We start from the raw sequence: 13,189 nt of genomic DNA on the forward strand, positions 1-13,189 counted from the left end.
TCTGAGGGAAACACCTTCGCTGATCTAGCCACCTCTACAGGAGCATTCACAGTCTCTGTGGAACAAGCAGATCAATTCCATTCATACACATGCATAAATATAAAAGGGCTCAACGCCCTTTTCTCCATGTTTCTTTTGCTCAGCTTCAGAGGATAATAAAAACATGGTGCATCCCTTATTATCACCCCAGCTTCACAAACTATGGGCACAGACCCCTGAGGTCTCAAGTCCAATGCCCTCTGGCAAATGGATGTCACCCACAATCCCCAATTCAGATGCAAAAAATGTGTCTTTGTTACTCTTGACGTATAATCTTTCATACGGGCTACAGCCCAAATGAGAGAATTCACGTATGCTCTCCATCTTTGCCATCATGGGCATTGCTCAACTGTTAAATATGATAATGGCACTGACTTTCCCAGTTCCCAATTCAAAACCTTCTGCTCACAGTGGGAAATTGGCTACCATGAGAAAACACATCATACTCTAAACGCCCAACTTAAAAAACAAAATGCAAACAACCTACCCCCAACATACAATTAGTGGTGACTTCTCTAGATATATTTAATACTTACAAGAGCTCCAAACATCCCCCTATCTCCTTCCATTGGTTCTCCTCCCATTTTGGTATGATGGCACAATCCCTTGGATAGAATTTGGAAGGGACCAGACTGCCCCCTTACAACCGGAAGGAGTTTGCTTGTGTCTTTCCACAGGACCAGCCTAGGCCTGTTTGGGTCCCAGCAAGAAATGTCTGACACCACCCTGCTGACCAAGAAAATGGCCCACTTGTCACTGACAGATCAAGGACAGGAGTCAGAGGAGGTGCCACCACTGACAGAACAAGATCTTCTGGAAGGACATTTTATGACCTAGTGGCAGCTACCCAGGCCATGTGCCCACCATGGGCTTCCCTTTCCCGTATTCTTATGACTGTCCTTGTTATTCTTCACTCTGCTCGGCCACCCCCCAGCCTCCCCTTAAAACTCTCCCGATACCCACCAGTGGAGATTCTTTGCTAGGGCGTGGTTCTCCTCCTCCCTAGGGGTCTGTTGGCCACCAGCCCACAAAGTCAGGAGGAGCAGAAGGTGAGCTGAAGGGCTCAGAAGGCCCCAAGCACAACAGAACAGCCCCTGAGAACCACTTCAGTGAAATAGTTCAACTTTATTTGGGGAGAACAAAGACTACATACTCCTTGGGGAGTGGGTGGGGCTCCCAGGATAGGGTACATAATTGATTAAAACTAGGCACTTCAAGGATACTTGATTTGCATTAAACAGCAATTACCTGAACAGCATCACAGTACCTAATTATCCTATAGGTGCAGGGAGGGGAGAGCTAGCAGGGAACTGTGTCAAAGGCCTCAGACATGGTTAGAGGCATCTGTGCCTAAAGACATTGTCCAGGTGAGGTCAGGCCTGAAGAGAGTAGGAGGCCTTGCTGGGGAGAGCGAGTCCTCCACCTGGCTCCAAGCTCAGAATGGCTGTCTGGACTGGGAGGGCTGCAACCTCAAGCAGTAGGGTCCTTTAACTACGGAGACCAACAACAGACACAACATTAAAGGAACCCAGGACTGCCCACCTAATGGACACTGGACCAGGACTGAGGTTCTCCTTCAACTCTCCCCAGTCCTTTCCTCTGCGATCCTCACCACAACACAGGTGATTGCCTCCATATTTGAAGGTTGCATATTTGAGATGCTGAATTGAACTCACCAGTCTGATGGCACCATGCTGGCTAACCTTAATATTCATTTTCAGCTTCCCATCCGGGATCCCTGGGAAAAACAGTGGCGAATGGGGGTTACGGTTAAGCTGTACCCTGATGGCCATGCCAAATGCATCGTAGTCGACTTACACATCTCCTGCCAGTTTACCTGCCTCCAAGTCAGTCTTTACCTGTGTTAACATTCTTCAATGTTAGGATCAAACTCAAAAGGGGTCCGTGCCACCCGCTCCTAGCTACAGTACATCAAGTATACAGCTGGCCTAACAACCTACCCTGACTCCCTTGGCAGCTGTTCGCAGGAACATCTCGCTTCATGAGCCTCGTGGGCCCTTGCCCACAGGAGAGTTATAAAACGTTCTTCTCTTCAGTCTACCCTTCCCCTTTTGCCTTGTAGGTTACTCTTCAGCTCCCATCCTACATGTTCCCGCAACATCACTGTCACCAAGCCAGTGAGCTCCCCTCTTCTCTGGTGCAATATTACCAGTTCCTGCATCAAACCCCCCTTTCAAGGTTTACACACCCCTGTAATGATTGCTCCGCCGATTTTTATCTCTGTGAGCCTGAAGACCTCTACAGCTGGGAGGGACCAAAAGAAAAGGGAGGCCTTCATCCTTCTGAGACCCATCAGACTGGGTCTCATCATCCCACTGGGCACTGCAGGACCTGCTGGAGCAGCCCTCTTCCAACACACCCTCTAGCCTGGCTACCCTGAGGGAGAAGCAGACATGAGGTAGAACCTCTTCCTACCTGAACACTAACCTCTGAGTCCAAAGGAACCCTTTGCAAGATTAATGAGTCCCTCCAGGGCATGTCCCTGGCCCAATACACACCAGACAGACCTCATATTCAACCCTTCCCCCACCCTCATGGTGGGGGTGGTTATCAGCCTCAGGTAACTTAAAATGGTTCCACACTCCTATTGGAAGTGCACCAAGACTCCTAACAGAGATTGATTTCTGTCTTCTATGATGAAGCTAGGAAGTATGACTGGACAGGCAATTGCAAAAGGTATGAGAGCTCAGAATGTCCAACGGTTTGGCTGTGGAAGACCAGGGCATTTCCTAAAGGACTATAGACAAATAATTTCTAAGAATAAATTTTTCTCTAATGATAATTCAGGGAGAAAGCTTTCTGGGATATGTAAAAGATGTGGAAGGTGCAAACACAGGGCTTATGAATGCAGATAACTGCCTAAGGCCCCTACAAAAACAACAACAACAAACACCAGCCATGTGTTCCTTGTCGGCCAAGGGGAGATTGTTCTAGAGGTAGAGAAATTACTAACTGAAATGACAGACAGACAGCGCTGCTCTGAACTCAACTAAATCATTTAACAGCGATAGAGCAGCCCCAATATATAGAACAAGAGAATCTGAAGAAACCAAAAAAAAAACCCCACAAATGTTTTTGCAAATTGCCATAAATGATAAGAGACGAAAGTTAAAAATTATGATTAGATGGAATTGAGATTGAAGGCCTAGTGGATACAGGAGCAGATGTAACAAATTTCACAAGATTACTGGAATCCAAAGCTATTTACACAGCTCCTAGAGAGTGGACATTGTCTCAGGTAAAACAAAGGCTAAAATAGATAGAAATGTACAGGGCCAGAAGATTAGATAGAAATATTAAGGCCATATGTGGCAGGCATAGCAATGAATTTGTGGGGAAGAGCTCCAATGCAAGAGTGGGAAGCACAGTTTAGCATTACTCCAACTTCAGGGACAAGCTGTAAAATAGATGTTCCTGATGAAGGTATTGAAAAATGGTATCAAAAACAGCTACAGATTGTCCAGGCTATCCATAAGCAGGATACAGCAGAAGTTCATTAGAAGTAATTAAAAAAAAAAAAAACAGTCTCCTCAGTCTATAATTTATCATTATATGGATCATTGCTGGCTGATACAGCTGGAGATACCTTAGGAAAAAAAATGTTTGTAAAGAGAATTGTCCCTTTTTGGGGATTACAAATTGCTCCTGAAAAAAAAAATAATACCAAGAGGAGGTTCTAATAATTATCTAGGATATAAGACAGGTTTGCAGAAAAATCAGCTAGAAAAGGTACAGGTTAGAAGAGACCAATTACATACTCTTAATAATTTTCAAATTTTACTGGGAGATAATTAACTGGCTACAGCCCACAACTGGATTAACTACTCAAGAACTAAATGATTTATTTCAAACCTAGCAAGGTGATTCTTGGACTTAAATAATCCAAAAAAATTATTAGCTGAAGCTGAGAGAGAATTGGTTCTGGTAAAAAAGAAATTGCAGGACACACATGTGAATCATTTGGATCCAAAGCTGAATTGTATTTTAGTTATTTTGCTTTCTACTCATTAGCCCAAAGGAATTCTTTTTTTTTTTTTAAGAGATTTAAATCACTTTATTTTTCTTGTGTAAAAACCCTTATATGGTAGCCACAGCTGGAGCCTGGGTCCTCTGAACAGAGACTCTGGTGTGGGTTTTCACAAGATGATCAGTGAATTCCTGATAAGAAGAGTTGGTGAACACAATCTTTTTCCAGAGGTCAGAGGTAAGGTAGCTGTAGGTCTTGGAGATGGCATCAAAGTTGGCCTTGGCAAAGTTGCCCACGGTGGCAGGGCAGCCCCTGGCTGATGTGTAACAGTCATCAATACCAGCCATCATCAGTAGCTTCTTGGGCACAGGAGCAGAGACGATGCCAGTGCCTCTGGGGGAAGGGATGAGACACACCAAAACAGAGCCACAGCGGCCTGTCACCATGCATGGAACCATGAGGGGTTTGCCAATCTTGTTGCCTCAATAGCCTCTCCCCACAGGGAGGATGGAAAGCTTGGCCAAAATGATGGCTCCTGGGATAGCAGTGTCTACCTCCTTGGAACACTTAACACCAAGACCAACGTGTCCATTGTAGTCCCTAATAGTGACAAAAGCCTTGAACCTGGCCTGCTGGGCAGCCTGTGTCTGCTTCTGCACTGGCATGATTTTTAGAACCTCATCCTTTAGGGATGCACCAGGAAAAAGTCAGTAATCTCAGATTCCTTAATGGGCAGGGAGAACAGGTAGATCTCCAAGGACTTTATCTTCATGTCCTTCCTTAACCAGGCGGCCCAGCTTGGTGACAGGGATCCACTCCTTGTCTTTGGCTTTACCTCCAGGAGCCCCAAGGCCTCGGCCAATCCCACACCGCCTCCCCACCTTGTCCCTAAGACCGCTGCTGAATCCTGAATCCTCCGCAGAAGCCACCGAAGCCTCTATATCCAGGGTCCCCGGGCCCTCCCCCTGCACTGGCATCATCCGCCATTTGGTCTTTTCCCAAAGAAAAAACACCCAAAGGAATTCTTATGCAGAGAAAGGATAATATCTTAAAGTAAATATTTTTTAGTGCATAAACAAAATAAAAAATTTAAAAACCTATATAGAAAAGTTTACTGATTTAATTATGAAAGGAAGAATAAGACTTCATCAATTAACACGAATAAATCCAACAGATATTATAGGGCCTTATACTACTGCTGAAATTACCTCATATGTGTAATCAATGAGGCTTGCCAAAGAGGTTGCAATAATTATTTTGGAGAAATTAACAACAGATACCCCAAGAGCAAGCAACTTCAGTTCATGAAAAGAACTAATTGTATACTTTTTTGTATAGTTAAAGGAAAACCAATTTCTAAAGCTCCTTCCTTTTTTGCAAATGACAATAAATCAGGAATAGCAGATTGTAAGTCAGAAAATATAAAGTAATTCAAATCCCATATGCTTCAGTTGAAAAATCAGAACTGTATGATACTATATGATACGTCATCAAAAGACATTATGTATATAGTAGAATCTTTTTTTAAAGGGTTTTTTTTTTTAGTTTAATGTATATAAAGCTAGATATATTTATATATTTGTAAAGTCAATACATTTTTGTTTAAGGGATGATTCTTCTGCTGTCCATCCAGGTCATATGTTCTAGATTTCTGAATACAGCCCTCAAAGATGGTCCAGGGTGCCTTTTATTTTTTTATCCTTGTCTTAACAACTTCAAGCTTCTCAACCAGAAGATCTGTGATGAGTTCTTCAATTTACAAACCTAAAAGACATTTTTAAAGTAGGCTTCAACTTGTTGACACCCAACATCTCTGAAGTCTGATCATATTCATTCCTAAAGAACAGTACAAGACTTTAAAAAGTATGACAGAATTTCCAGTTATAAAAACTACACTCCTGTCTGACTTAATAGCTATAGCCAGTTCTGTCAGAATTAATATATAGTAGAATCTTAAAGCAAACTTTTTTTTCATAACCTGGCAACAACCCAAGAAAGTTATTAAAAAAGTTGTCCTACTTTTCTTTACCTGTGGAACCCTGAAGGTACCCAAAGAAATAAAATTTGGCAGATGGATGTATTTCATTTTGCAGAGTTTGGAAAATTAACTTATGCACATCATATAATTGACCCCTATTCAGAATTCCAATGGGCTTCTGCCTTGAGTTCTTAAAAGGCTGATTCTGTAATTATACATTTATTAGAAATGATTGTAATCTTAAAGATACCTTTACAAATTAAAACTGGTAATGCTTGAGCATATGTATCCTGTAAAATGAAACAATTTTTTACATATTAAGCATAAAACATGTTGCAAGTTTACTACACAATCCTACACGTCAAGCAACACTTTAAAGAAGATGCTCATGAAATAGAAGGGGGGTATGAGATCTCTCAGAGATAGATTATGCAATGCTTTGTTAACTTTAAAATGTTTAAATGTCAGCGAGACAGGTAGCACAGCTGCTGAAAAACACTGGGTTTTAGAAAGAGCTGCTGAATTAAATCAGCCTATATACTTTATGGCTGTGTTAAGCTCCGGATGAAAGTCAGGAAATGTGTTGTGTTGAGAAAGAAGCTACGTTATTTTCACAGGAAATGGAAAGCCATGGATTCCTTCAATGTTAATAGATTAGATTTGACCACAGAAGGCCTCCTGAAAATCTTGACATAGAACAGAAGGACAGAAAAGCAGGTCATGTGAACACTGATCCCTATGTGGGAAGAGCTCAAGAGACGGGCTAAAGAAAGAAAGTTCATTAGACTGGAGAACTACTATTTATTTGTTGCAAACCTACTCCTGATTATGTTAATTACACATGTGCAAGGCTCAAAACATTATTCCTAACCCTCTCACTCTCAGAGGGATAAAACTGAGGAGACATGGGTGTTTCTGTGGTAGCCAATGAATCTTTTTGGCTAGTTCTCGAGACTTATTACGTGACATTCTTTCATATGGCATGGATGGTGATCTATAACCCCATATTACTGTTTGGTTATGCAGTCCAAACTGACTTATAAAGACTTATAGATGCCTTTCACCTGCTCAGGCATAGACAAGAGAATCATCATTGGCTGATTTGTGTATACAGTATATGTGTTAATACAAAAATGTTCTTTTTAGAAGTTTGTGTGCTTTCAGAGCAAACTGACCAGAGGCCAGTGAAGTCAAAGGAGCTAGCCCCAGATGGTCCAGCCTCACAGTCTGCCTCAGCTAGGCCTGTACCTCCTGAGCTAGTGAGATAGCCAGGTCTCCAAGGACTTGGCCAACAGACCAGTTTTCTTAGGGTCCCCAAAGATGACCCTTGCCCCCAGACAGCAGGAGGAACACAACACCCTCATTCCTGAGCGGTATGGTAGGTGATTATTGGAAGTTTGTTGGGCTATGGATGTTTTTTTGTCATCTAAGGAGGTAGGCTGCAGGTTGTGGCTAGGGATGGTTATGGTTAGAAAGGATGTTAGATTCAGGGATCTCTTTCTCGCTCTCTCTCTCTCTCCCTCTATCCTTCCTTCTTTCCTATCTAGTGTTAGGGGATGAAACTGGGGAAGAAATGGCATAGAATGAAAAAGCAGGGTGCATTGTTGTATCTCCTTTTAGACTAAGAATGCAATGAGTCTCAAATATTTCAGCTTGGTATAGGTTTTTGTATAATGATAAAAATTTAAGGTTATACTTCCTACAACATACTGTATATGATTCAACTCTTGTTTACGCTATATGTACATATGCAAATTATTTTAAAATGTAATGTAAAGTCCTAGTCTTATAAAAGCTACTATCTGTTAACTGTTAAGAATAATTAAGAAATACAAGTTAGGGATGGAGAGATGGCTAAGAGGTTAAAAACAGCGGTTGCTCTTTCAATTCCCAGCAACCACATGGTGGCTTATAACCATCCATAGTGATATCTGGTGCCCTCTTCTGGTATGCAGGCAAAACACTGTATAAATAATAAATATATAAATCTTAAAGTAAAAAAGAAATACACGTTAGTAGTCAGTCATCTATGAATAATCAAATTCTTTGATTGCATTCAGAACTATAGCTAGGTAGTGTAGTTTAATATAGTAGTAGGCTTTTTTGTTTTGTTTTGAGACAGGGTTTTTCCTGTGTATCTCTGGCAGTCCTGGAACTCACTCTGTAGACCAGGCCACTCTGCAGGTGGCGGAAGTGGCACACGTCTTTAACCCCAGTATATGAGAGGCAGAGACAGTCAGGTCTCTGTGAGTTCTGCACCAGCCTGGTGAGCAGAGAGAGTTCCAGGACAGCCAGGGCTACACAAAGAAACCCTGTCTTGAAAAGAACAAAACCAAAAAAGCCCACTTAAACCTAATTTCACAAAAATAACCAGACACTAGAACTTCAAAATTAAAATATATTCGAGGTAAGAATTTAACAAAATTAGAAGTTTAGCTAGGAAATTTTAAAAACGTAATTATTTTACATGTGCGCATGTCTCTGCGTGCAGTTACCCCAGCACATGGGCAGAGGTCAGAGGGCTATCTGGAGAAGTTGGTTTTCTGTTTCCACCATGTGGGTCCTGGAGTTCATACTTGGGTCATTTGGCTTCCTGGAAAGTGCCTTTGTCTCCCCAGTGGCTCTATGTGGTAGATGATTAAAACGTGGACCTGAAGCTTGGTGTGTTAGCACACACCTTTAATCCCAGCTCTTGGGAGGCAGAGGTGTTTGGATCTGTATGAATTTGAGGCCATCCTGTTCTGTATAGCAAATTCTAGTCAAAGTTACACAATGAGACTTTGTGTCAAAAAAACAAACAAAGAAAAAAATTAAAATGAAAGCCTTTGGCATTTGTTTTTCCCCTTCTGAGGTTTCCATCTTTCCTCACGAGTCTAGTTGACTTTTCCTCCTTCCTTCCTTCCTTCCTTCCTTCCTTCCTTCCTTCCTTCCTTCCTTCCTTCCTTCCTTCTCTTTCTTTTTCTCTTTCTTTCTCTCTCTCTCTCTCTTTCTTTCTTTCTTTCTTTTATTGCTTCTTGTTCTTGTTCTGTGTTGACCTTTCCATTTACAGGGTCTGTATTACTTCCTAGGCTGCTGTTGACCGCTTGGAAGGCTCAGTACAACGGAAAACTATTCTTTCATAGTTCTACAGTAGAAATCAAGTAGTGTCAGACTGTGATTCCTCTTAAGGCTCTGAGGATCTTTTCTTGCTTTAAGCTAACTTTTCATGGCTGCCAAAATCTTAGAGAGAGAGAGAGAGAGAGAGAGAGAGAGAGTATTCCCCTGAGTGGTCTTATGGCCTTCTCTAGCACTGAGGTATCCATCCTCTGTATCTCTATGTTTGATATCCTGTTTGTTTGTTTCTTTGATACAGGGTTTTTCTTTGTAGCCCTTGCTGTACTGAACTAGAACTCACAGAGATCTGCCTGCCTTAGTCAATATCCTTCTTAAAGAAGCACAATCATAAAAAAAAAAAAAAATTAAAAAAAAAAAAGAAGCACAGTCATTGAATTGGGGTTAGGATTCACACTGTTCTAGCCTGACTTCTTAGCCTGATAATTTCTGCAGACTCTACTTCCAAACAAGGCTACTGTCTCAGGTGGCACTTCAACAAAACTTCTTCTCCCCCACTCCCCAAACTAAAAAAAACCAAATAGGATCTGGATGTAGTAGTGTCACACAGCTTTACTTTGCTTAGTTTACCTAGGAAGTTCCAGGACAGCCAAGGATATACATAGAGAGACCCTGCCTCAACAACAACAACAACGAAGGGTCTTGTTCCATAGCCCAGGCTATCCTGGAGTTCACCAGGTAGCCCAGGCTGGCTGGCACCAAACTCACCAGCCTCCTACCTTCATCTCTTGAGTGCCAGGATAAGGCACTAAAACTAACTCACTACGGTTCAAACAACAACAAGGCAATGTGCTAGGCTGCCTTCTTAGGCAGCACCCGTATGCTATGTAACTATACTCAAAGGTCTAAACAGAGTGTGGGCTTCTTGGGATGGTGTAATACATTATATTTCTTTATATGTTAATGTAAATTAACCCTAATTGTTATTTAGTGTATGGATTGTTTATTCTAGCTCCTAAGTAATTGATATCAGTTGGTCGATGTCATGTAATATTCTGGGAAAAGAGCAGGATTTCTTTAACATGGGCTTATGAAATTGACACCATCACGGTGTGAACATTGCGTCACAGGGGAGGAGGGGGTTGGCTCAATAGGAGGATTCTTTTTGTTGTTGTTTTGTTTTATTTGAGAAAGGATTTCTCTGTGTAGCCTTGGCTGTCCCAGGCTGGCCTCAAACTCACAGAGATCCACCTGCTTCTGCCTCCCTAGTGCTGGGATTACAGGTATGTGCTACCACGCCTGGCATGTGCATGAGTCTTTTGTTTACCTGTTGTCTGTACACCGCATATGTGCCTGGTGCTTGTGGAGATCAGAAGAACAGAATACATCAGACTCCCTGGAATTGGAGTTGCAAACGGTGTGAGCCAGCATGTGGGTGCTAGGAACCAAACCCAGATCCTCTGCAAGAGTCGAGAGTGCTGTCAATCACTGAGACATCCTCCCACTCCCTCAGTGGTAGAATTCTGTGAGACTCACTCCGAATGAAGAACTGAAAGCAAAGCAAAAGCAATGCTTGCATTAGGCTAGATTGTGCCTTCCCCAAACTCGTACTGTACAAGCCTGGTTACTAGATTTACAAATGGTTTATGTACTTTAATGAAACTAACCCTTACAAAAACATCTGTGGGCTTGGAGTGGTGGCTCTCAGGACCCAAGGAGAGATGTGAGTTACAAATTTTGAGCATAGTCTCTCCTCATTAACTCTCTCCAAATACCACTTATGGTTGCTGGTATGACACTACATAGCATAAAGATTCTTCACCTTGGATTAATCCTCTCAATATTGTTTCCATCGCCTTCTATTTGTCAAGGACAGAAGTCTGCTTCCCAGATTTACTTTCTGGGAGAGTTCCATACATGAATTCTTAAACCCTATCAACAAGATTTAGTGGAGAGAGAAAGTAGGGGGTGAGGTGGGATGGAAACCTCCCACTCCTTGGCTAAGGTGAACGAGTAGGGATTGTTTTCAGTGGAGTCTCAAGTCTGATCACTGGTAACAAATGGGAGGTAGCTGAACAGTTCCCCAGTCATTAAACTCCAGTTTATGTAGAGTTAGGTTGAGCTAAAGTCCAGTGGCAGCTTTTAATACCAGTTTTTCCAAGCCTGCTCATGATTTGATAGAACTTCATTCCTATACTAAAACTTAAAAAAAAAAATGCTCAGGATGGTCTCTATCCTATGCTAACTGCATATATATATATCTCAGTTAGTGATGTTTTTTTCTGTTTGTCTTTGTCTCTGTGTAGTCTTGACTAGACTGGAGCCCACCATGTAGAGCGGGCTGACCTCAATCCTGCCTCTGACTTCCAAGTGCTGGGTGGGATTAAAGGCATGCACCACCACACTTGGCATGATTTGTAGCAGTGGCTGGCAAGTGGTCCACTCACCGTGGCTCTGAATCCGAAGTGCTAGGTTTATGCCACTCTGCCTTGCCTATAGGATTTGCTCTTGGAACCCTTTCTCAAAATCATATAGCAAGGGCTAGAGAGATGGATCATTGATTAGGACCATTGGCTGCTCTTGCAGAGGACCTGGGCTCGGTTCTTCGCACACACATGCTTGTTCACACTCATCTATCACTCCTGTCTGAAGAGGTTCAAAGCTGACTTCTGACGTCTGCAGGCGCTGCACCCACGCACGTGGTGCCCTTAAACACATGCAGGCAGAACAGTCATACAAATGAAAATAAAATCAGTCTTGTAAAAAATCCAGTAGCAGAGGTCCCCGTCAGTTATTGAGACCTGTGTCACGTAGTCACACATAACCGACTCCTGTGGTTGGGTTTTGTTGTTGTTTTGCTTTTGCTTTTGTTTTGATGAGTTTAAGTTAGCCTGGGTATATTTTGAAATAAAGAGCCTTCTTGATTGGGAGCTGAACTCCCAATCAAATATCAGGAAATATCACAGAAGGTACACTTGGCAGACAACAAAGTTAACTCTCCTAGCAATAGCCTCCAGGAAATATCACAGAATAAATGCTTCACAAAAAATAGAGACAATCTCCCTGGCAATAATCAATGAGAATCGGTCGGGAATCAGGTAGGAAAATTCTCCCCAATGTTTCAGATGTAGTTTAGAAGAATAGCCATTGTGATCATATGCCTTAGCCATTGTGATTATGTGCCTCAAAGAAGGCCATCTCGCCCCTCTAACTTTTACCTGATCCTGTAACGCCAAGGCATGTACCCTCCCACCACCCAGCTTGCTGCCATGGAAACACCCCGCTCACAGACTTTCCCTTTAAAAATCCTGCTCACTCAGAGCTCAGAGTCCCACTTCTCTACTGCTGTGTCAGTGAGACTTGGGTCCCGAGTTCTATCGCTCTTGTAATAAAGCTCTCTTGCTCTTGCATTGAGTCTTCTCTTAGTGGTCTCTGAGGGTCCTGTGAACCTGGCAGTTTTTTGAGACAGGGTTTCTCTGTATAGTTGTGGCTGTCCTTGACTCACTTTGTAGACCAGGTTAGCCTCGAACTCACAGAGATCCACCTGCCTCTGCCTCCCAGAGTGGTAGGATTACAAGCGTGTGCCACCGCACCAGGCTGCTGTGGTTGTTTTTACATCTTTTAATGAGTGATCTAGGAAGCCCCAAAGATCTAGAAATCCTTTCCAGAAGTTAAAAAAAAAAATTCATAGCAATGCTAAGTTTTGGTCTTTATTTTCAGCTCTCACTTTCTCTCAGGAGAGTACAATGAGGAATTCTGGAGGCTACATGACATAGAATGGCAACAGATTGAACGAAGAAGCAGGCATGATGCTTTGTCTCCAGATAAATCAGATTATTAGATAGATTTGTAAGGATGTAACTTCCAAGAAAATATTTTGTTTCAGAAAATATGAGGCTTTTTTTTTCTTTCATTAAAAATGCTATTTAAGGGATTAGGGTTGAGTTGTGTACTCTTGCATGGTGTGTACAAGGAAGGTTTGGTGGCCAACAATGTGAAGAAAGGAAGAAAATAAATTAAGAGTAAAACGTTAACACATAGTACATGTGTTATCACTTAAATGTTTTTAAAATTCTGTGTTTAATTTTTAGTAGGTAAAAATATATGATACAAAAATTCTTAAGTCTGGTGTT

The 13,189-nt window shown here is 42.1% G+C and overlaps 1 pseudogene; it reads right to left on the minus strand.

The window, feature by feature from the left end:
• Positions 1–4,137: 4,137 nt before the first annotated feature.
• Positions 4,138–5,014, minus strand: LOC129681003 (40S ribosomal protein S2-like; annotated as a pseudogene).
• Between the last annotated feature and the right edge of the window lie 8,175 nt (positions 5,015–13,189).

Source organism: Psammomys obesus, unplaced genomic scaffold (genome assembly GCF_907164565.1).
Source record: "Psammomys obesus unplaced genomic scaffold, mPsaObe1.curated_primary_1811, whole genome shotgun sequence".
NCBI lineage: Eukaryota > Metazoa > Chordata > Mammalia > Rodentia > Muridae > Psammomys > Psammomys obesus.